This window comes from Sorex araneus, chromosome 2 (genome assembly GCF_027595985.1).
Source record: "Sorex araneus isolate mSorAra2 chromosome 2, mSorAra2.pri, whole genome shotgun sequence".
NCBI classification, from domain to species: domain Eukaryota; kingdom Metazoa; phylum Chordata; class Mammalia; order Eulipotyphla; family Soricidae; genus Sorex; species Sorex araneus.
In genome coordinates, this window is record NC_073303.1 from 280670538 (window position 1) to 280695966 (window position 25429).

Below are 25429 nucleotides of genomic sequence, written 5' to 3' on the forward strand. Positions count from 1 at the left end.
GGTCCGAGTGCCTCTGCTTCTGTCCCCACAGCTGCTCCCACCACAGATTTTTTTTTTTTAATTGAGGCTCCAGAGCACAGAACTGGAGCAATAGTTCAGCGGGTAGGGTGCTTGCCTTGCATATGGCCAGCGCGGATTCAATCCTCGGCCCCCCACCAGGTCCCCTGAGTACTGCTAGGAGTAATTCCTGAGCACAAAGGCAGGAGTAAGTCCTGAGCACTGCTGGATGTGCCTCCTCCCCCAATTAGATTCCAGAGTGCTTGTGAGAGCCCGAGTGAACATGGGGGAGTTGTCATTTCCCCTGGGCGCTGCTAGGATCCGGCTTGACTCAAGCTCCCCCCCATGTAAGGCGTGTCCTGTCATTAGTGTGCGGCCCGGTCCCCAGATGCCCTGACGTTCCCTTCATCCCAAGACACACTCCATCCTGTGCTGAAGTCAAGACAGCCCCAGGCCCTGCCTCTCTCTGAGCAAGAAAGATGAATTAAAATAATAAACTTCGAGAATATATAGTTATCAAAAGTCTCAGTATGTGACATTTCTCAAGAGTAAGGGCACAGCAGAATCAGTAGGTTGGGAGCATGGTTACTGTTGGTAATGTGTGTTCCAGGCCTGGAGAGAAAGGTCAGAGGGTAGGGCGCCATGTCTTGCATGCTGCCAAGCTAGGTATGATCCCATGGTACCACCGGGAGTGATTCCTGAGCACAGAGCCAGGAGTAAGGAGCACATCCTATGGCCAGCCCTCCCCAAATAAGAATAAAATACATTTCCCATGCTGGGGAGATAGCTCACTGCACCGAGCGCATACTTTACATGCTAGAGGCCTGGCTTCTAGACCTGGGGTCACGTGGTCCCCTGATCACAGAGCTAGGCTAATTCCCAGAGCACTACCAACTGTGGGCCCAAACTGGAAATAAGCAAACAAAAATTTTAAAAATTAATTTTTACAAACAATAAAATAGAGTCGGAGGAAGTGTTTTCCTTGGTCCATTCAGATTCTGATGGACCCTGGAGCCAGCCCTTGTGAGGGATGGAGAGTAGCCCTAAGGGTTGGGGGCCATCGGCAGGCCTGGACAGGTTCCGGGGTTCCAATCCTGGCACACAGGGCCTCACCGAATAGCACTATCCTCTTCCCACGTCTCCTTGGGTGTCTGCACTGGCCCGGCTCCTCAAGGCCCTTTTCTTTTCTTTTTCTTTTTCTTGCTTTTTGGGTCACACCTGGAGATGCACAGGGGTTGTTTCTGGCTCTGCACTCAGGAATTACCCCTGGCAGTGCTCAGGGGGCCATATGGGATGCTGGGAATCGAACCCGGGTCGGTGCGAGCAAGGCAACTGCCCTACCCACTGTGCTATTGCTCCAGTCCCCCACTCAAGGCTCTTTTGCTGGCGTGGAGGCGGCTGGAGACTGAGCTGAGGGCTTGGGAGGATGCGCCTTACTTAGCAGGATGCGCCTTAGCAGGGACCGCATTCCCCAGCCGAGCGTGGGGAAGCAGTGCCCCCTGGTGGCCGAAACACACCGGGCCTCAGACCCTGGATTTCCTCCTGCTCCCTCGACTTACAGGACCTGCACTCCCCAGCCCAGGATCCAGGACATCAAGTAGGAGACATTGGTCACAGAGCAAGGCCGTCGTCTCTTACTCCTCCATCGCTACGGCGCTGACACACTCGTAATTCATTCACACAGTTGCTCATTGCTCACCCACTGTGTGCAGGGCCGGGTTCACAAAATTCGCTAGATGCCTTAGACGGAAACCACTACAGAGCCTCCCGGTTGCTTCTGCCCCCACGGGCGTGTGGCTGGGAGGTGGGGTATGTGGGTCCTGGTGGTTGGAGTCGCGGGGTCACTGGACTGTCTGTGGCCACCAGGGCAGGATGGTGGAATGCACAAAGGCCATATCCCACCGGGGTTCTTCTGCTCAGCTGGCCTGCCGGTGCTGCTGGGATGTGTTTGGGCCGGCACGGGCCAGAAGACGCCAGGATAAGGCCTGGGTGCCCTCTCACTCACCCCAGCCCCGGGACTCTGTCCAAGGAAAATTCAGTTCCATTAAGAATGAATCACCTGAGTGTTTCCCAGCTTTCTCCCGACCTCTCACCCAGGGGAATGTAAGCCGGGCCCGACTTCGGCCATAGAAATAGGGAAAGGGGTGGGAGCCGGGGACAGGGCCTGGGAACCCTTCACGGGGCCCTTCTCGGACCTTGGGTCCTTTCAGCATCCAGAAAAACCTTTGCTGAGATGAACCAAAAGATGAAAATGCATAGCCTGTTCTCTGCAGGGTGCTGCCCCTCAGCCTCCATCTGCCTTCTGCCCGTGCCTCAAAGGCCTGGGGTGCAATGTGCTGAGTACTTGGCACTTACAGTCCTTCTTACACCCCTCCTGGGTGCTGGTGAGGTTAACAGGATGAGGGGCAGAGGCGCAGGTACTGAGGTCAGGGAAAGCTCCTGGCCAGGTGGAAGCTCCACCTGCCTTTACTTAGCTCCTTCTCTCCCCCCACACACCTAACCTGCTAGGAGGCACCCAGGGGCCACCTTTAGCCTTCATCTGCCTGCAGCAAGCAAGAGCCCTTCAAGCTTCTTCTGCTTCCGCGGACAGCTCCAGCACCTCATGGGACTGGCTTCTCCTTTGCAGACCCCGACCGCCCTCCAACAACCCCCCACCCCCGCCCAACCCCACTCATTTCTCTCCCCGATGCCAACTTTCTGAGCTCTGTCCTCAAAACTTACAAAGAAAGGAGCCAAGGTGCATGGAGTATGGAGTAGGGCTTTTCCAAATTCCAGGGGTTTAAGCATTCCATTCAGAATGTTTAGAAGGCTTCAGATGGGGCGAGTTAGAGAGAGAGAGAGAGAGAGAGAGAGAGAGAGAGAGAGAGAGAGAGAGAGAGAGAGAGAGAGAGAGCGAGCGCACAAAGGTTAAAGTATTTGTTTTGCATCTGTCGACCTTGGTCCACTCTGCAGTACGGCCTGGTCCACTGAGCTCAGAGCCAGGAATGAACCCTCAGCATTGCTGGCTGTGCCCCTTCCCCAAACAAGGAATAGAAGGCTTTAGGGAAAAATACATACAAAACTATACAACCATAATAACAACCTTTGACTCAGTTATAACTTAGGGTCATATATATAATATCCCCCCCCATACGTAACAATATAGCAAGAGGTAGGAATTCCCCTCTCAGCGGCATGAGCAGGATGATGGCGGAGCTGGTATTCATGCCAAGTCCTCGGAGGGTGTATTCATGCTTATTCTTCGTCTTCCATCATCAGAGGCCAAAAGATAATGTCTGGAGTTGAGAAACCCAGAAATATATGACTGCCCCCTTTAAAAATCACAAAAACAATTGGAGGATGGTTATCAAGAATAAGAAATTGAAAGACATTTTTCCTTTCCATATAAGTCATGTTTTACTTTTAAAGAAACTTTTGGTGCTACTTTGATTTCTAAAATAATAACATAAAAGAAATGTGAAGGAAGCTCAAATGTCCCAGAGATAACAATGAAAAACATTCCCTTTAAGGCAGAGCGAAAAGACCAACAGATGGAAAATAGGGGATCAAAATAAAACCTGATGAGGACAAATCTAACAACTTGAAGCGGCAGGAGCAGAGCAGGGGAGAAAAACCAGGAGGCATTTCCCTGAAGCAAAGACAGAGCCAACCCGGCCTGGAGAAGATTTGGGGTCCCCAACAGGAGAAAGGATTTAAGTGCCCTCCACCCCCCAGGAAATAATATTAAGCCTTATGGAGAGGTAAAGACATACCTGTCTTTGGGGGCTGGAGCGATAGCACAGCGGGGAGGGCATTTGCCTTGCATGCTGCTGACCCTGGTTTGATTCCCAACATCCCGTATGGTTCCCTGAGCACCGCCAGGAGTAATTCTTGAGTGCAGAGCCAAGAGTAACCCCTGTGCATCGCCAGGTGTGACCCAAAAAGAAAAAAAAAGAGATATACCTCAGTGGCCAGAGTGGTAGTGCAGCGGGTAGGGCGTTTGTCCTGCATGCAGCCGACCTGGGTTCAACTCCCACCCTCCCATATGGCCCCTCAAGCACTGCCAGGAGTAATTCCTGGGTGCAGAGCCAGGAGCAGTCCCTGAACATCGCTGGGTGTGACCAAAAAGCAAAATAAATAAATAAAAACTCTTTTTAAAAAAGAAAAGAGACATACATCTCTGCACCCAAAACAGTCATGAATATTCATGTAACTCTATAATTCAAGATGTAAAAAAAATACATGGCTGGGCCAGGAGATGGCTCAGGAGCCGGAGGGTCTGGCACGCCTGAAGCCGCAAGCTGGTCGCCCGCATGCGCAGAACGAGATCCTGGCGGCTTTGCTGTTGATGTCTGCCAACTCTGGGGCTGTCTCTGATCGCTAGTCAGACCTGCCACAAGCACGTGCAAGGAAAGAGTGTGACCTGGGGCCGGAGCGATAGCACAGTGGGTAGGGCGTTTGCCTTGCACGCGGCCGACCCGGGTTCGAATCCCAGCATCCCATATGGTCCCCTGAGCACCGCCAGGAGTAATTCCTGAGTGCAGAGCCAGGAGTAACCCCTGTGCATTGCCAGGTGTGACCCAAAAACCAAAAAAAAAATTTAAAAAAAAAGGAAAGAGCGTGACCTCTGGCGAACACCACACCACATTGGGAATGGGGCCGCGGCGAGAGCGTCTGAGCATCACAGCAGAAAAGAGCGAGCCCCAGTGGGCACCACCATCTGACGGGGGAAGGGACAGGGCCCGACCATGCGTGACGCCCTCAGACATCGCAGCAGCATCAAGACAGGGAAAGGAAGTGTGAGGGGCTGAGAAATCCATAAGAAAACACCCGGCGTTTCACCTACGCATGTTTGGGCAAAATCGAGAAAGTTGGATGAAACCAAGTATTAGGAAGGAAGTGGGGCTGGAGCGATAGCACAGAGGGTAGGGCATTTGCCTTGCGTGAGGTTCACCCGGGCTCAATTTCTAGCATCCCATATGGTCCCCCGAGCACCGCCCTGGAGTAATTCCTGAGCACAGAGCCAGGAGTAACTCCTGAGCATAGCAGGGTGTACCCCCTCCCCCCAAAAAAGTTAGTCACTTTTAAGGGCATTTGCCTTTCACATGGCCGACTGACCTGGGTTCGATTCTCAGCATCCCGTATGGTCCCCCGAGCACCACCAGGAGTAATTCCTGAGTGCCAAGCCAGGAGTAGCATCTTTGGGTGTGACCCCAAAAGCAAACAAAACAAAACGAAAAAAAAAGGAAGGAAGGAAGCTGGCGAATAATGCACTCTAATCATTTGGTTCTTGTTGTTGTTGTTTGGTTTAGGGGCCCCTCCTGGAGTACACGCCCAGGAACTACTCTGGGGGGGGGGGCATGACCTGCTGATGAGCAAAGCCAGGCTCCCAGGCCCCGGGGCCTTCTGATCAGCTGCTATTGAGAATTCAACCTTTTCGTGGGGCAGCACGTTGGTAAGAGAATGGTTGAGATGGAAAATGTCCTCGGTCTTTCTGTCAGCAATGTCATCCTAGGAATTCATCCCTTGCACATGCTGGTTAAAGTATGTTGAGCTCTCCCAACACACAGAGGTATTTACTGCAGCCTTGTTGTGGGGACAGGAGTGATGGGAATGTCCATCGGCAGAGCGCCAGGTTAAATCCCCGGTGGGTGAGGAATGCGGACAGAGCGAAGTGTGTGCCGTGGACTTTTTCAAAAGTGAATTCCATTTGCCACTATCAACACTTTGCTGGGCTGGCTGAAGGCCGAGTGAGCAATGAGGCGGGTGGTCTGAGGGAGGGGAATTGTCTGGAGGACAGGAGAGAACTGGAGCTTTTCTTCATGCTACAAATGGTTTCACTGCTGATTCGTTTCATGTTGTTTTGTGCTTTGAAAACTGTTAACAAGTCATTGGAGAGACGTATTGCCACCTTTGTTCTCTCCATAATATATTTTGGTGTTATACTAAAGAAATACTTTGGGTTTTTTTTTTTTTTTTTTTAGGCTTTAAGGGACCAATGTTTTGAGGGCCAAGGAGGATGAGTCAGGAAATGACACATTAAATAGGCTCTAGAAGATTCTAAAATGTAAAGCATGAAGAGAAAAGCATTCAAGCTCCCCCAAACGAAAACACAGGTTATCTATGAAGAAATGAGTCCAGTTAACACCTGATTTTGAAAGGAAATATATCAGGAGTTCAATAGTCAGTCAAAGGACCAAAGTGAAGACAAAAAAAAGTGAAGGATATTTTCTGAAATTAGGGAGAGAGGAAAATTTCCCACTCAAGCCACTGCATAGGAAGAAATTACTCAGGACACCCCACTAAACCAAAAATTTCAAAGAAAAACTAAGTGAGGCTGGTTGTTTTTTATATTTATTTATTTATTTATTTTGGTTTTTGGGTCACACCCGGCGATGCACAGGGGTTACTCCTGGCTCTGCACTCAGGAATTACTCCTGGCGGTGCTCGGGGGACCATATGGGATGCTGGGAATCGAACCCGGGTCGGCCGTGTGCAAGGCAAACGCCCTACCTGCTGTGCTATTGCTCCAGCCCCCTAAACTGGTTGTTTTTTAAAGGAAGCTGAATGGAAGAAGAAGAAATATAAACAAACAGGGGAAATGAACCCATACTGTTTGGACTTCGACGACTGGAAGCTTCTCCTTTGACCCATTGATGTTCAGTAACTGAAAGTGTCTAGCAACGAAGATTGTTGTCTTCTGAAAAGCTCCGCTCAGCACTTCATTCTACAGCAAATAAGACCTTCGTGATCAAACAACATAATTCTATGTTTCGATAATTCCATTTAAATGAGGTTTAATATCTTAAAATAAACTGTAGACAACGTGTGAGATGAACAGGACGGATTAGGAAGCTGACAAGGGACAGGGGAAATGAGTGTGGAGAGCCAGGCCACTAGATTCTTCAAATTCTTTGCGCTGCAATTAGCGCAGAAAGCCAATCCCGGGGATTAGACCTCGTGTCCTGTTAAATGCAAAACCGGGGGATGAGCCCGGCCAGATGCCTACAGGGTCTCCCTGATGAACTGTAGTGGCCCGGGAACTGCCGCCTCCCTCTCTGCCCTTTATTTGCATTAGCCATGAGGCAAACATTTACACCACAGCCGTGGGCAAGCCCCGGGCCCTGGCTCCCTCCACGAGAAGCTCTTGCTAATGTTCTTGTTTACTAGGACACCCTGAGGAACCAAGGAAGCGAAAGTGGCTGGAGAGACTTTCTCCACTCAGCAGGGCGCAGCAATGCGCTGTGTTTGTGTGTGGATTTGTTTGTTACTGGCCCACACCTCGCTACTCCTAGCTCCGTCCTCGGGGACCATGTGGTGCCGGGGGTCCAGCTGGGGCCTCCAGCATACAGCGCACATACTCAGCCCATGCAATCCCTCCTCTCTCTATCTCTCCTTTCTCTCTGTCCTCTTTCCTCTCTTTCCTCCCTCTCTTCTCTCTCCCCCCTCTCAATCTCTCCTCTTTCTCTCTCCCCCCTCTCTCAATCTCTCCTCTTTCTCCCTTCCCTTCCCCTCCCCTCCTCTCCCCTCCCCTCCCCTCTTCCCTCCCCTCTTTCCTCCCCTCTTCCCTCCCCTTTCCTCCCCTCTTTCCTCCCCTCTTTCCTCCCCTCCCCTCCCCTCCCCTCCCCTCCCCTCCCCTCCCCTCCCCTCCCCTCCCCTCCCCTCCCCTCCTCTCCCCTCCTCTCCTCTCCTCTCCTCTCCTCTCCTCTCCTCTCCTCTCCTCTCCTCTCCTCTCCTCTCCTCTCCTCACTGTCTCTCCTTTCTCTCTCCTCTTTCAGTCTCTCAGTCTCTCCTCTCTCTCCTCCCTCTCTCCTCTCTTTCTTCTCCCTGTCTCCTTCCTCTCCTCTCTTTTCTCTCTTTCTCTCCCCCCCAACCCCCCAATAAAACTTTTTTTTTTAAGGGGCCGATGATTCGCGCACTGTGCTGCAGCTCCCCCTCGCTGTCTAAACGGAGCGTGGGCGGATTTCCCCAAACGCTTCCTTCACTCGCCAGACAGGTGGTCAGCTGTGAGCCGTAGCTCGCTCTGCTCAGGATGCGGCTCGTGTCCCAGGTGATGGTCACCAAGGTGCTGTAGCAGATAGAATTGTTTGCCTTTGGAGCAGCTGAAAGCTACGCCAACAAATGGTGGCCTAGAACACACACACACACACACACACACACACACACACACACACACACACACGCATTTGTCCTGCAGATGTCCTGCCAAGGGACATCTGCTGGTTTCAGTCCACGGCCCCCTCGCTGCATTCCTGCATGTGGTCCTGAACCCACGGACCAAGCTGGCCGCCCAACTTGCTGCCTTCGAATCCCCCGAGCCCAGCCGCCGTCCCCAGCCGCAGCTCCGAGTGTGTGGGCGACACTGTGCGCAGGACTGTGCTGCCCTGGCCCGCGCCCGGCTGAAGGGGGACTGTCCTGTCGCCCTCTTGAATTTCATTAATGCGTCCTTGAGCCCTTGAGCTTGTGTTTGTAAAGGAGGCGCCGTGCAGCCAGGGAGATGGTACCCCTTGCTCTCTGCCCGGGAGGCCCTGGGTCTTGCTGCGCCAGGTGTCTTGCACGTGGGTGAGTGATGCCCGTTATGCAGCACCCACTGCCCGCTGACCTAGCCTTTGAGCCGCGTCCAGAGCGCTGGCCTTGGATGCGGGAGGTCCTTGCAGAGGCGCTCAAATCTGGCACTGCCCCGCCCCCAGCAACAATGCTCTGCTCATACACGCACTTGCTCTTTCTGCCCTTTGTTTTGTGGTGGCCTCCGAAGTAAGGCTCAGACGCCCACATGCTGCTCCTGACGAAAGCAGCAAACCAGCTTGGGTGACGCAGAGCTGTCGGGGTCTGGTGATGGGGGTGAGGGGGCAGACCTGGGGCAGGGCGTTGCTAGGAGCACCTGTACACCTGTGTGTGCTGAGACTGGAACTTGGTCCCTGCTAAGCTACCTTCTGGTCCCCTTACTTATTTCTCTTTAAAAAAAATTTTTTTGGGGGGCTGGAGTGATAGCATAGTGGGTAGGGCGTTTGCCTTGCTCGCGGCCGACCCGGGTTCAAATCCCAGCATCCCATATGGTCCCCTGAGCACCGCCAGGAGTGATTCCTGAGTGCAGAGCCAGGAGTAACCCCTGTGCATTGCTAGGTGTGACCCAAAAACCAAAAAAAAAAAAATTTTTTTTTGAATCACCGTGAGATACACAGTTACAAGGTTGCACAAGATTGAATTTCAGTCATGCAACATTCCAACACCTGTTCCTTCAGGGGCGGTTTCCCGCCACCAGTGTCCCCAGCTTCCTTCCTGTTCGCTTCAGCCTGTCTTTGTGGCAGACAATTTTCTTCTTTCTCCTTCCCCCCTTCTCCTTTTTCTCCTCCCTCCCTTTTTTTTCCTTTTAGGCACTGTGGTTTGCCTAAAACCACATTTTTTTTTGGGTTAGCAGGATCATTTCCGACTACCAGTGTCATGATGGTCCCTTCTCTGTCCTAACGGCACTCCTCCTCCTCCTCCCCTTTGGTGGCAAACTTCCTACCACAGATTAGCCCTCCTGACCCTCATTTCTGTAGTCTTTGGGCTTATTCTCATACTATATTTTCATATCCTGAAAATCAGTGTGCTCGTTCTATGTGTCCCTCTCCCTCCAGCTCATTTCACGTAGCGTGATGCTCTCCATGTCCCTCCATGTATAAGCAAATCTCATGACTTTATTTTTCCAAACTGCGTAGTATTCCATTATGTAGATGTACCGTCATTTCTTTATCCACTCATTTGTCCTTGGACACTTGGGTTGTTTTTCAGATTCTGGCTATCATACTTCTTCTTGACTTGGTCTTGGAAGTTGCAGTGTGTGAATGAAGTCCAATAGGCTGATGCAGAGTGTGTGGTGGGACCCGGGCCTTGCGCATGCGCATGGTGTGGGCTGTGTTCCGGAAGAAGATCTGTGGCTAATGTACCTGCCTGCAGCTGAAGGGTCCCAGGTTCAATCCGCAGTGCCACCTGCAAGTGCAGAGTGGGTCTAGACAGCTCAGTGGGATTCTCCACACACCACAACAAAGATGTGCAGGCCCCCTCAAACACCACACCAAGTGGCCTGCAAACCCCAGCCATCAAAACAACATCACAGAAGGAGGGAAGAGGGAGAAATGAAAGAAATCTAAAAGTAACATTAGGATCATGAGGATAGAGGGAGGATGAGCTTTGCATGCTGGAGCCTGCCCTCCATCCCCTGAGCCCTGCCAAACACTGAGCCAGGAACAAATAGCTCCTGAGCACCCCCTGGTGTGGTCCCAAGACTAAGTAAAATGGCATTGAATGGTGAATTAAAATGCCATGACACGGGCTGGAGAGATAGTATGGCAGGTAGGACACTTGCCTTGCATGACACAGACCCGGGTTCAATTCCTGGAACACCATAGGGTCCCCTGAGCCCTGCCAAGGCTGATACCTGAGTGCAGAGCCAGCAGGAAGCCCAGAGCACTGCTGGTTGAGTTCCAATGACAACAGCAGTTACAACAACAACAACAAAATGCCACGACAAATCAAAAGAGGCCACGGAAGAAGAAAAACATCATTTCATCCTGGCGCAGGGGGATGTCGTTCCCTGCTGTCCAGACCGTCTGCGTTTTTATCCTGCACTGGGCCCAGAAAGGGAGCAGAGGCCGGGAGACTGGGCTCTGGCTTCATGGGCCACAGTGCCTGACAGCCATAGGAGGGAGGCCGGAGGACGCGGGGAGGGAGGCAGTTGTGAGGTCAGGTCCGTGGGGGCTTCTGTCATCCAAGCTCTCAGTGGAAGGAAAATGGCAGCTCCCAGCCCATCAGCGCCAAAGTGATGAGGAGGGGAGGTCAGGTCAGGGCCCAGGGCTGCTGTGCCTTGCCATGCCAGGGGGAGAGCAAGTGGGGCTGGCTCCTATGGGCTGCACGCGTGGCACTCTGCGTGTAGCACGGGGGTCCCCATCTCCAACATGTATCACCGACTCTTCTTCTAACAACAGCCATGACTCTTTGGCTCAGGACCAAAGATCTGGGTCCAGGGATGGGGGCCATCGCCCCGAGTCACCACTGGCTCTCCCTTACTCTCCCCCCAGCTCAGCGCTGGAGGCTGGAGGGTCCCCCAAAGAAAGGGGCACAGCCAGAGTGCTGTCCCCGCCACCCCAGGGGCTGGCCTGAGCAGGAGGGCCGGAGTCCTCCCTCTTCCAGGACTGGCCCCGGCCCCCGGGTCCTTGCTGCTACCTTGGAGCGACAATTCTATTCTCGTAGAGTCTCTACAGCCACATGGAGCTGTGGTGAAACCCACATCCTTCCTGGATGCCAAAGGCCCACACCACAGCCTCCCCACGTCTCACCCCTTCTCCTGATGTGGTTGCAGTCAGACCAGCTCATGCAGAAGTCAGAGCACTGCAGCCCTCACACCCCGACCCAAGTGTGTCCCACTTGCCCCCCACCCCCCTGCGCTTCCCTGCTCAGCCTCACCTCTGCAACTTCAGTTATTCTCTGGCGCAGGGTGGCCGTGGGAATGCAGACTCGCGGACATGGCAGCTGAGCATCTAACACATCTCTAGTGTAGGAGTCATGGGGAGTGGTGCTTCATCCCGACTTGGGCTGGGTCATTTGTTTCTCTTACCTCACGGGGCTCTGCTCTCTAGAGAAGCCTGCTGTCTCTTGCACACTTGGTCTCTATTTTCCTTTATTCTCTTTCTCACTCCCTTTCCCTTCTTTCTTTCTTTCATTTTTCTCTTTTGTTTTTTTTCTTATTCCCCCCCTCCCTCCCTCCCCCTCCCCCTCCCTCCTTCCCTCCCTCCCTTCCTTCCTTCCTTTTTACTTCCTTCCTGTCTTCCTTCCTTCCTTCCTTCCTTCCTTCCTTCCTTCCTTCCTTCCTTCCTTCCTTCCTTCCTTCCTTCCTTCCTTCCTTCCTTGCTCCCTTCCTTCTGTCTTCCTCTGGCACAGGTGCCTTTCTCTCTGCCTCTGCCCTGCACCAATCACCGCCCCCACCATGCTTCTTCCAGAGGGGAGGCACAGGCAGCATGAGCCCACCAGCCAGCATGGTCCTTCCGTCAGCCCCCAACCAAGGCAACCGTCACTCTGCCTCCTGTTGATTCCCAGATGGCTGAGGATCCAACTTTCCCTCGTGAGTGTGGTCCAGGAGCACATGTTGCCGTGTGGAAGGCAGGGGTCTGAGTGAAACAGGTTTTTCAAAGCAGGAACTTTGGGATGGGAGCCAGAGAGACAGTCCAGTAGACAGTAGACAGTCCAGTAGACTTGTCTTACGCGTGGCAGACAGAGTTTGATCTCCCGACACCCCACATGGTCCTAGCATTGCTGTGAGTGATCCCTGAGCACAGATTGAGGAATGTGCCCTGAGCATAGCCAGGTGTAGCCCCCAAAATCAGAAAGAAGGAAGGAAAGGAGGGTGGAGGGGGGAGAGAAGGGAGGAAAGAAGGAAAGAAGAAAGGAAAAAAGGAAAGAAGGGAGGTAGGGAAGGAGGGAGGGAGGGACGAAGGAAGGAAGGAAGGAAGGAAGGAAGGAAGGAAGGAAGGAAGGAAGGAAGGAAGGAAGGAAGGAAGGAAGGAAGGGACGAAGGAAGTAAGAAAGGAAGATAGGAAGGAAGGAAGGAAGGAAGGAAGGAAGGAAGGAAGGAAGGAAGGAAGGAAGGAAGGAAGGAAGGAAGGAAGGAAGGAAGAAAAGGAGGGAGGGAGGGAGGAAGGAAGGAAGGAAGGAAGGAAGGAAGGAAGGAAGGAAGGAAGGAAGGAAGGAAGGAAGGAAAGAAGGGAGGGAGGGAGGGAAGGAGGGAGGGAGAGAGGAAGGAGGGAGGGAGGAGCCCTCACACCATGTACCCGCATCCTCCAGCGGGCTGGACTCCTCTCCTAGGCTCCTCTCCTGCCAGGGCCTCTGTGGAACCCGGTGCCCGCCTGACTTGCTTGGCTCCTGCAGAGGAAAGGGCAGGCAAGAACTTGTCAGGTTGGTCTTGCAGCTGCCTTGCTTGCTTGTGGCATCTCACACAGTCCTGTGTTGGTGCTGCTCCTTCCACTCAGCCCAGAAAGCCTCACAACCAGTGAAGGCTGACGGTCCTGGTGGAGACTCAATCCCTTGTCACCCAGAAAAGTCATCTTTGTCTTCCCAGGGTCCACCTGCTCATCTCTAAGCCCAATACCCAAATGCTGCCATGAGGCTGGGTGTGGTATCGTGTTTGCCTTGCACGGATGAAACGCCAGAGAAGAGGGAAGGAGGGAGGGAAGGAAAAAAGAGAAGGAAGGAAAGAAGGAAGTGTAAAAAACTAAGGCTTGCCGAGGGGCGCGAGCACTCAAGGGCTCTCCGGGCGGCTCTGTCTCACCACCCGCGTTCGGTGCTCTGGAACCACTGTTGGTACTGTCGGTCAAGGGCAGGTGACGGAAGGAAGAAGGCCAAACTGGTTGCTCGATCAGTTTATTTCATTTTCTCTCTCTCTGCTTCTCTCCCGGCACTGGATCTCTCTCTGGATCTCTGGATCTGGCCCCCCAACCCACTCTTACAGCCTAGTTAAATCTCCCCAGCACGAGGGGGTTGGGGTGTACACCTAGGTGTGGTCGCCATCAATAGGGTTGAGGTTCCTTTCCCTTAGGGGATGCTTCTCCTTAGGACTTAATTCTCTTTCAGCAGGAGGATCCACCCAAGGGTGGAGTCCCATGAGTGTGTTTCTCCTCTCCCCAGCCAGCAAACATATAAGAATTCATAATATTAATCATTTTGTATGGACACAATAAGAGATGCATTAAAGCTTATGGAATTGCTCTCCTGGGGCCATCTCAATCTCAGACTACAGTGCTCAGGCCAGATCAGTCTTTCCTATCCCTAGCAGGGTCCTAGTCTCATCATTACTTTTGGATCATGACAGCGTTTGTCTATGATCAAGCTCTTAACTTATAGTTAAGAATTAGGCATTTTGGGCTGGAGAGATAGCACAGCGGGTAGGGCGTTTGCCTTGCACACGGCCGACCCGGGTTCAATTCCCAGCATCCCATATGGTCCCCTGAGCACGGCCAGGGGTAATTCCTGAGTGCAGAGCCAGGAGTAACCCCTGTGCATCGCCAGGTGTGACCCAAAAAGCAAAAAAAAAAAAAAAAAAAAAGAATTAGGCATTTTGGCCAGGCCCATCTCGATGCCAGGGTAGCACATAACTCACCGCTTGCCCTGGATCCGTCCCGTTCCTCATCGGGACCCTGCTTTTGGGGTGCTAGGAACTGAGGGCAACTGAGGCTTAAGTGGAGAAAGCAGATGCCTGGGAGGGAATAATATTCGAGGCCAATTAAGTCCCAAGTTACAAAAGCATAATATTGTCTTCTCGTGTCCATACAAAAAGGACATTGCTTTAAAGTAAATTATTCAAAAGGCACAAGAAGAGGAGAAAGGCAATATTAACTTATATAATATAAATTCAGTATCCTAGGAAGGTCTGACCTTACAAATTAGCAGAGTCAGATTAAGGGAAAGCCTCGGATTAACTCTTTTGGGGAGGAGAGCATGGAGAAGTGATTATAGCTAAACAAAGGGATGGGAGAGATTCGGGAACACCTTGATGGGTGTGACTGGGGTAAGCCTAAATTCCGGGGAAAACCGGGACAAGCTACTTGTGGCAAGGGGGGAGAGGACAAAGTAATGTCATCCTACAAGGAAGGAAGGAAGGAAGGAAGGAAGGAAGGAAGGAAGGAAGGAAGGAAGGAAGGAAGGAAGGAAGGAAGGAAGGAAGGAAGGAAGGAAGGAAGGAGGGAAGGAGGGAGGGAGGGAGGGAGGGAGGGAGGGAGGGAGGGAGGGAGGGAGGAAGGGAGGGAGGGGGGAAAGCCGTCACACACATCAGCTAATACAAACATGTCTTCGGGGGCCAGACAGACAGTACCGAGGGCGGGCCACTTGTCTTGTCTTGCACGCAGCCCACCCAGGCTTAATCCTCAGTACCACACATGCTCTCCAGAGCCATCTGCAGTGATTGCTGAGTGCTAAGCCAGGAGTAAGCCTGAGAACAGCCAGAGGTGCCCCCAAAACAAACAGACAAAAGAAAGCAACCCCTCAAAATCCCACCATATTTAGGAAGTGTAGTGTCCCCTAATGCCATCACCAGGAACATTGTAGACCAAAGACGGGTCACCCAGAATCTTCTGAGATGGCAACAGACACCACCAAAAGAGTTGTATTTTGGTGCTTTGTTGTTGTTTGTTTTTAGAGTTTTCTCCACTAGATAGATTCCAGATATGAGGTTATTGGACCAAGATGTAAACACACTTTACGAGGGCCTTAGAGTAGTGCCGGGGTTAAGTTGTATGCTCTGCTTATTGCCAGCCTCATGGTCACCTAGTATCACTGGGTGCATCCAGGACCCCCCTGTGACCCATGGGGGGGTCCCAGGTGATTCCAGCAGTGCAGCCTGAGCAGATCTCCATCTTGGAGACTTGCACTGAACTCTGTGGTCCAATCGGCCCAGAATCCCTGGAACCAGCTTTACTGGAATAACCAATTAAAAAAGAATGGTGAAAAAAAAAATGTATGACTCTAAGTCAACAAACTGCTTCTAAGATTTGCACTGTGGCGAAACACAACCAACACTAACATCAGATCCTTTCATTGTCACCAGAATCAAGAAAGGTCAGTCCAAGGGTGTGTGGTACTGGAACAACGTCTGCATAAAAAAGCATCATCAACGGTCTTGTGAACCCTGGTGCCTGGATAAAGATGGTGACCCAAAATCAGAACGGTCATGTGTCCATGGTGCTGTGATGTAGCAAATCCCAGCTTCCCTCTGCGTTTAGCTGTGCTCTGTGATTATTCCAGGCTTTAATATTTTACCACATTTGTTTATAGCAGTGTTCCCCTTCTGCGATTTGTCAGCACAAGTGTTCTATTTATTTATTCAGGCCTTAATTTCTTAAACCAATTTTTATAAGTTCTTTATACAACAAAGATGTCGGCCCGGCTGGCTGCAGTGACCGCGTCCAGCGCCTCCGCCCTGCTGGCCTGCCTAGGCCTCATCGCTGTTTTTATTCTGGTTAATGCATTTCCACTGCTTTTTGTTATTGTCAGAAGTTTTACACTTTTATTCATCAGGCTTTTACTTTGTGATTTCTATTTTCTTTCTTTTTCTTTTTTGTTTTTACTTCAAAGCTTACAAAGATTGCTGTCCAGAAACGTGATCAACATTTGGTTCTAGTTTGTCTTCTGATGCTTTGGTTTTTAATATTAAAATCTTTAATCCAAGTGAAACTTACTTTGGAACTATGTCATTTCCTTTCGCAACAAATAAGAAGGGGAAGGGGGGCCCGAAGAGATAGTTAAAGGTTAAGGCTCTTGCCTTGCATGCAGTTACAGCAACAACGATGCAGTTCCAGCACTTCATATGGTCCCCTGAGCCCCGCCAGGAGTGAACCCTGAATGTAGAACCAGGAGTAGTCCCTGAGCACCTCTAGGTGTGGCCTCAAAATAAACCACCCCCCCAAAAGAAGGTGTAAAGGACATTTTATAATTTCCTAAGACAGTAGACCTGCGTGTTTGTGAAATGTGAGCAAACGTGTCCCAGGGCATTTGAAGCCTGAGGATGAACTTGGAAACTGAAATATTCTTCTGTCCTCCCCCCATTCCCTTGATGTTCCTGCTGAATGAACAGGGTTGGCTAAGGAATCTGGTCAATACTTGTCCCCATCGGAGTCCCTTTAGAAGAACAGAATTAATTTTTTTTTCTTTTTGGGTCTCACCCGGCGATGCACAGGGTTTACTCCTGGGTTTTCACTCAGGAGTTACTCCTGGCAGTGCTCAGGGGACCATATGGGATGCTGGGGATCGAACCCGGGTTGGCCTCGTGCAAGGCAAACGCCTACCCACTAGAACAGAATTAATTTTAATGTCTTTCCAAAACATTTTTTTAAAGGTCCCATCTCCAGAATGGAGGTTGCTGGAGAGAAGGGAGAGGGTCTAACTGCTGCAGGGCTCATGAGACTCTCTTGTTTGTCCTGTTGTCTGTGATAAACAACCGTGTGGGGTTTATGTCACCATGATTTGTATCACTGGGTACACTTAGGTCTCTAAACTGAGTTGCCTGTGCAGCTGGAGTTCCCAGAAAACAAATTTCCATTTTTTTTTTTTTTCAGTTCCCTGCATTGTCACCACAACCAAGAATGGTCATCCCATGCAAGGAAAGCATCTTAACTCCTGTTCTAGCATGCTGGGCCTGAGAATTTTTTTTGTTTGTTTGTCTTCTGTTTTTGTCTCTGAAACTCTGTGAAACGAGCTGAAAGTAGGACCAGGTTTTACTCCATTCTCTTGACAGCCAGGAACAATTGGAAAAAGTACTGCAGAGTATGGGTACATGCATCTGAATAATTGACTTTAACTGCACTAGTAAAATCTCTGAATCACAGTTTACACATAACTCATTCTTTCAAAATGTTTTTACTAATTCCACCCAAACATCTGTTGATGGGGAACTAAATGTATACACATGAAAATATGTCATACATTTAACAAAAAGTTATATGGAATAAGGATTTATTTTCTTTGAGATCATCCTTAAGTGAAGGAAGCAATTGTATAACAGTATGTGTCACATGCTGCCTCGAAGTCAGGAAAGACGCAGGAGAAACATGACCGTGTCCGCATAAGCGCATAGGAAGAAACCTTCAGAGAAGTGGTTAGGACAGAAAACACTAAGATAAGCCTGAGTACATTGAGGTACCAGAAAAAAGAGACCACTGGGGTTACACCACAGGGACACAGAGGATGCCCCAAAAGCCAGAGAGAGAGCAATCTTGTTATCAAAAATAAACAAGGAACTGGGGAGATTTCTCAGTGGCCAGGGGCATATGCCTGGCATGTGCCAGGACCACTTTGGAGCCACAGAACCATATGGCTGCAGAGCACTGTCAGAAGTGGTTTTGGTGTCCCCTGAGCAGTGCTGAGGAGGCCCACCAAAGAATTAATAAGAAAAAAAATTTTTTTTTTCTTTTTGGGTCACACCCAGCAATGCACAGGGGTTACTCCTGGCTCATGCACTCAGGAATTACTCCTGGTGGTACTCAGGGGACCATATGGGATGCTGGGATTCAAACCTGGGTTGGCCGCGTGCAAGGCAAACGCCCTATCAGCTGTGCTATCGCTCCAGCCCCAGAAAAAAATTTTTTTAATTCCCCAGAAAATAATGACTTGTGTACTTGATTGAAACACATCAACATGTTGAAATCACGAACTTCTACAAATATCACAAAGTTCTATTTCATTTCTAGACTACATGATACATTTATATGAATTATATGATCAAATTACATGGTACTGGTATCAACGTTATTCATTGGTGAGGTGAGTAGATAACTAGGAAATCATCACAAAAATGCAAAAGAGGAGGAAAGAATAAAGGATTTGCTTGTCTCTCCTACACAAACTATTTCAGGTTAACCAGGTAGCACTGCACTGTAGCACTGTCGTCCAGTTGTTCATCGATTTGCTAGAGCATGCACCAGTAACGTCTCCATTGTAAGACTTTTTGTTACTGTTTTTGACATATTGAATACACCATGGGTAGCTTGCCATGCTCTGCCGTGTGGGCAAGATACTCTCGGTAGCTTGCCGGGCTCTCCGAGAGGGGCAGAGGATTCAAACCCGGGTCAGCCGCGTGCAAGGCAAAAGCCCTACCTGCTGTGCTGTTGCTCCAGTCCATTATTATTCAATAAGGAAAATAAAGTTTTCCATAGTCAATCAAGAGTGAAAAAACCCAGCTTTGGACGTTGTAGTCAACTACTTGGCACTTACTTTATTTCCTAAGTGACTGGAATTCCATCCTGCCACACTTTTGCCTTCTTTAGCTTTTTGTGAGTATATAGTACAACAAACATAACCAGGTAGTAGATGATAAAATGTCCAGCTAATGCACGCAAAGGCGGAGAAATTCAGCTTCTCCGGGACCCCTCTGGTCCCAGCTCCTGCAGGTTACCCCGAGTATAGTTCCCCCGGCACTGCTCCAGGCTGGTTGGTGAGACCAGTCGACTTGGTAGTGGACAAGCTCTAGGGAAGTGGGACCCACAAGTACCAGCCTAGTGAGTATCCACTGAGGCCTGTGGACACCCCGTGAGTAAACTGTGCGGCAGATCCTTCAGTGCCCCCAGGTAACTGCTGTCCGGGTCAGAAGCGGGACTGCAGTGCTGGAAGAGAGCCCCCCACTGGGGCCACTCTCTGGCCCCCAGACACAGATATAGACAACAAATGCCTGTTGTCTGAAGCTACTAAAACGTGGGTCAACTTGCTATGCAACAACAGATAACAACATAGGGTAGATGGAGCTGCCAGGTCACTGCACGGACGAATGAGCAAGGACCACCAGAGTCTGTTGCACCACCAGGGGAAGGACTAGGCAGGAGCTTTTGGATAAGAGCTGAACTTAGCCAGCAACTTTTTCTTAACAATTTATTCTCAGCGTTTCCACAGAGACAGGTGTTGGGACATTATATGACTGAAACCCAATCATGAGCAACTTTGTAACTGTGTATCTTACAGTGATTCGATTAAAAATAGATAAATAAAAAAATAATATTCACTGTATCACTGGATCACTGTCATCCTGTTGTTCATCAATTTGCTCGCTCGGGTGCCAGTAATGTCTCCATTCGTCCCTATTGCATGCTAGTGTAGACCAATGGCGTGTTGGGGGCTCTTTCAGGATCAGGAGAATGAGGACCGTCGTTGTTACTGTTTTGGGCCTATCCAGTATGCCACGGGTAGCTTGCCAGGCTCTGCTGTGCTTAGTCCTGAGTACCACCAGGAATGATCCCTCAGTGTGGAGGCAGGAATAAGCACTGAGCACAACCAGGTATGAGCTTTGCTGTGTGGACATGCGCAGGGGTTACTGCTGGCTCTGCACTCAGGAATTACTCCTGGCAATGCTCAGAGGACCATGTGGGATCCTGGGGATCGAACACGGTGAGTTGTGTGTAAGGCAAGTGCCCTACCCATGGTACTATTGCTCCCACCCTGAACCTGAATTTAATTAAGTCCCAACTAAAAGTTTTCAGGAACTATCTAGAATATATAGGCAACATATATCCAAGTGTCTTGATATATTAAAAAAAAAACTGGTGTGGGTCAGGGAGACAGCTGAAAGGACTGGAGCTTACACTTTGCATTCTGGAATCCTGGGGCTTATCCCTGGCACCACACAGTCCCCCAACTACTGCTGGGAATGACCCCCAAGCACTGAACCAGGAGTAGACTCCAAGAGCATCACCCAAAAATGAGAGAGAGAGAGAGAGAGAGAGAGAGAGAGGGAGAGAGAGAGAGAGAGAGAGAGAGAGAGAGAGGGAGAGAGAGAGAGAGAGAGAGAGAGAGAGAGAGAGAGAGAGAGAGAGAGAGAGGGAGAGAGGCATGAGTGTAAACCATTTACAGACTTAGTCAAGGATCTCCAGAAAAAGTGAACCAATAGAATATGTAAGAGATTCACTGTAGGAATTGGCACCTATAATTTGGGTTTTTTTTCCTGCAAGCTGGGGAACCAGGAATAATGGCGATATCATACATTATTATAAGGCCTGAGTTTTGTTGGATTTTTTGGGGGGGGATGGGGTGGGGTGGGGAGGTGATGGTGTGAATCTTCATCTGAGTTCAAATACTCTAAGACTCAGAGTCCTGATGTTTGAGGGCAGAGGAAGACGGATGCCTCTGCCCAAGCACAGTGAATTTGTCTTCTCTTTGCCCTTCTGTTCCGTTCCAGCCCCCTTGGGGATTGGACGAGTGCCGGGCCCATTTTAGCGAGGGCAGATCTCCGGGACTCAAGTCTACTGCATCAGATGCTAATCTCTTCCAGAGAAACCCCCACAGACACACCCAGAAATAATGTTTTACCAGCCATCTGGGCATCCTTTCAACGATCAAGTTGACACATAAAATTATGCCGCACATGAATCCCATTTGGAAATCAGTTTAAACAAATCATCTGTATAAAGACATTGTGAAACAATCAAGGGAATATTAAACTAGATATTCCTGACTCAAGAGAAACCATCGGGATGTAATAAAATCGGGGAGGTGTTTATTGGAGAATAGGACTCTTGCCTCCAAAACATTGGAAGCACAGGTCATGTACTTACAAGAGGGATGAGGAAGGCATCATTAGGCTCATTCATCTCCGTGCATATGCAATACGCACAGCAATGCTTACGTAGACTGCTATGGTATACAGGGCACCGCGGCCAGGCCAACACTCTTGCTAGGCTGTGCAGAGAGACCATACGGGAAAGAAGGAGAAAGCAAAGAGGAACCATGGTTCAGCTTCATTACCAAGAAGGTGTCCCCCATAAGGGTGAGGGTACCAGGGGCGGGGCTTCGAAGGGGATGGTCTGAAGTGAGATCACTGTGGTGACACTTCTGGATTGGTTCTCAGATGCATTTGTCTCTCCATCATTAGTGGGCAGAAAATCTCCAGACTGGAAGCTGTGGCGTGAAGGCCTGGTGGGATAATTATAGCTGCTTCCTGTTTCTTGCAGTCACTGAGTTTACTAAGTTAGCCTGTTTATTTTCACGCAGAAGTCTCTGCAAGGCAGCTTAGTGACAAGATGGAGTCTGTGCGATTTAAACTAGGATCCACAGTAGAAAACAACATTAGGCCTTCTTATTGATATGAGGTGTGATAATATCATCATGGTTGCTTTATTTTGTGGTTGTTTTCCACACAATCACTTTATTCATAAATGTTAAATAATTTATGGGTAAAGTAAAATAGCAAAGCAGGAAAATTTCCTTGACTCATCATGATTTTTTATATTTATAATTTTTAATAGTGCATTAAAATTTTAGCTATCTCTGTCAATACCTATATTGCAAACTATAATGTCCAAAAGGAAAGGGAGGGAGGGAGGGAGGAAGGGAGTGAGAAAGAGAGAGAGAGAGAAAGAGAGAGAGAGAGAGAGAGAGAGAGAGAGAGAGAGGGAGAAGAAAAATGCCAGCCATAGAGGTAGAATAGTGGTGGGGGTGCTGGCAGGAGGGAAACTGGGGACATAGGTGTCGGGAAATGTACACTGGTGACTGGACGGCTGTTGGAGCACTGCATGACTAAAACCCAAACATGAACAACTTTGTAACTGTGTATCTCACAGTGATTCAAATTATATATACATGTATATATAATTTTAATTGAGTATTTCTATTATTGTTTTGGTTGTGGGGCTCCCAAGCCAGGTTCAGGAGGCTGAAGGGCCCCTCTTGGACCTGTGGTTTTTGCGCGAGAGTCTGATTTCGGCCCCCCGGTGTGCAGGGCACACGTGGGTGACCTAGCGGTGCTGGGAACTTCTGGGTCACATCCAGCAGTGCTTGGGGACCCCAGGGCTGCATCTGGCAATTTTCAGAGCACCATGGGAGCCAGGAATTGAGCTCGGGTTGGGTGCTTGCTAGGCATGCAATCTGTTTTTTAAGTAGTGCGTCTAATTCAAACTCATCCTCATCCTGGCCGGAGGGTGTTCAGATAAACAGGCAGCCGAGAGGTAAGTCGGCAGTGGCACAGTGGAGGAGTGCTGTGAAGACGAACCTGTGGGCAGTCTCTTCACGAGGGAGAGAGAGGTTGTCGTGAGGTGTGAATGTGAGTGTATGTTGGTGGTGTTAGATGCAGACAGGGACTTTCATGGACACACTTTTCATGGAATGAGAGATTTGGAGATAAGTGGAAAAAATTCAAGGAATGTTTTCAGGGTGGAAAAGAAGCGACTTGCTAATGGAGGAGGAAAAAGGAGGTGAGTGAAAGGGAAGAGATCAAAATGTGGCTTTAGTCCGGGCAAGTGGGGGACGGGGAAAGAACTAGCTCAGCAGGCTGGAACTCGGGTTCAGCATAATGGAGGGCTCCAGTTTGTCTGAGTCCCACAGATGGTGCCCGTGCCCGAATACTGAGCTCTGAGCAGGAGTAGCCCCCACTCCGGCCCCCTCCCCCAAAAGAAGGTAAATGAGTCTATTTAATGAGGGAAGTGATATTTCAGAGCAATGGGCTTGAAGAGAAACCAAGTTTGACTTGGGGTAGGAAAATGGACAGCACAGCCCTTGGGTTTGGACTTACCAAGACGGAAAGGTCTGGAAGAAGAAGAAGAAGCCAGCAAAGGAGGCTGAGAACAGGCAGTGAAGAAGATAAATGAGGGAAAGCTTTCCTGAAGAACTGTGTGAAAGGTGGCTAGGATCTGAGGTAAGCTGGATAAAGAGAACAAACCGCTGGGTGTGGTATCAGACAGGCCTTTGACGGCCGAGGGAGTTGCCAGCAACTGAGGAGGTGAAGGCAGGCAGGAATGAACTGGCAAGCAGATGAGAGGGAAGGGAATGAAGACAGTGAGCTTGATAACACATTTCAGGATCCCTCAAAGATAAAGAGCAGGGAGCTGACTTGAAAGAATCAAGCCGAGGCCGAATATGCAAGTGATCCCACTGTCTGACACCATTTGGTACTGAGGAAGAAGACATGGAAACTGAATTTGTTTATCTGTTTATATGTATATATTTATGTATAATATATTACATATATATTTATGTATAATTATATATGCGGACTGGAGCGATAGCACAGTGGGTAGGCAGTTTGCCTTGCACGCAGCTGACCCGGGTTTCGATTCCTTCGTCCCTCTCAGAGAGCCCGAGAGTATCCCACCCACATGGCAGAGCCTGGCAAGCTACCCATGGTGTATTCAATATGCCAATAATAGTAACAACAAGTCTTACAATGGAGACTTTACTGGTGCCTGCTCGAGCAAATCAATAAACAATGGGACAACAGTGCTACGACAGTGCTAAATATATATATATATATATATATATTATATATATACATATGCATGCATTGTGTAACAGATATAAATATACATGCAATGAGATATACATATGTATACATATTGAAATATACATGTATATATTGAGATATGATGATAGATATCTCTTTTAAATGCTTTAATAATGGCAGAGAAGGAGATGAGTTAACAATGTTAAGTCTAAATTGGGCGTTGGTTTTCTTTTTTCCTCTTAAGCCAGAATCACCTTGGAAGGGAAGGCCCCAGATATGGCTAGGTGGGGGTAGGCTGCGCAGTCAGACCTAATTCTCCTGAGAAGGAGCAGGCCAGGAACTCTTTCCACCTCAGAAGTGTGTGGGCAGTGCCTCTCTGTCACCAGCTTCCTGCCAGAGCAAAGCCAGACTGCCCCTGAGGGCTCTGGGAGGCTCCTTGTCTCCTGACAGGAAACTGGGAAGCGGCTGAGATGGCCCCTCTCCTCCCCACATCCATCGCCCCCCACATTCTTCTTGGAAGCCCATGGTCAGAAGGGCTGGAAATAGGGCGGTTTCAATATCAAGCAAGCTTGACCAGAAAACTCGGACATTTCTGAGTCATCTTGGCCCTTCATCTCGTTTTGCCCCTATGGCTTTCGCGTTTGTTCAGCCTTTGGGCAGGACTGCCCAGACAGGCCTCGTTTCTGCTCTTTAGACAGGAAATGAGATATCCGTGTCTCATTTCAATTAGCAACTCTGCGGCCTACCTTTGCTATCTGGGCAGTGAATCCAAAATATGCACAGTACACTTCCATAGCCTGTGGAGGTGGATAGCTCTACCAGGAAGGGGAAGCCAGGCCAGCTGCTCCCTTTTTTTTTTTTTGCTTTTTGGGTCACACCAGGCAATGCACAAGGGTTACTTCTGGCTCTGTACTCAGGAATTACTCCTGGCGGTGCTCAGGGGACCATATGGGATGCTGGGAATTGAACCTGGGTCGGCTGCGTGCAACGCAAATGCCCTACCCGTTGTGCTATCGCTCCAGCCCCCAGCTGCTCCCTTTTGAAGGGAGAAAGTGCTCTCTTCCTTCCTTCCTTCCTTCCTTCCTTCCTTCCTTCCTTCCTTCCTTCCTTCCTTCCTTCCTTCCTTCCTTCCTTCCTTCCTTCTTTCCTTCCTTCCTTCCTTCCTTCCTTCCTTTCTTTATTTCTTTCTTTCTTTCCTTCCTTCCTTCCTTCTTTCTTTTTCTTTCTTTCTTTCTTTCTTTCTTTCTTTCTTTCTTTCTTTCTTTCTTTCTTTCTTTCTTTCTTTCTTTCTTTCTTTCTTTCTTTCTTTCTTTCTCTCTCTCTCTTTCTTTCTTTCTTTCCTCTTTCTTTCTTTCTTTCTTTCTTTCTTTCTTTTTTTTTTTTTTTTTTTTTTTTTTTTTTGCTTTTTGGGTCACACCTGGCGATGCACAGGGGTTACTCCTGGCTTTTCACTCAGGAATTACCCCTGGCTGTGCTCAGGGGACCATATGGGATGCTGGGATTTGAACCTGGGTCGGCCACGTGCAAGGCAAACGCCCTACCCGCTGTGCTATCTCTCCAGCCCCTCTTTCTTTCTTTCTTTCTTTCTTTCTTTCTTTCTTTCTTTCTTTCTTTCTTTCTTTCTTTCTTTCTTTCTTTCTTTCTTTCTTTCTTTCTTTCTTTCTTTCTTTCTTTCTTTCTTTTTTTCCTTCTTTCCTCCTTCCTTCCTACTTTCTTTCTTTCTTTCTTTTT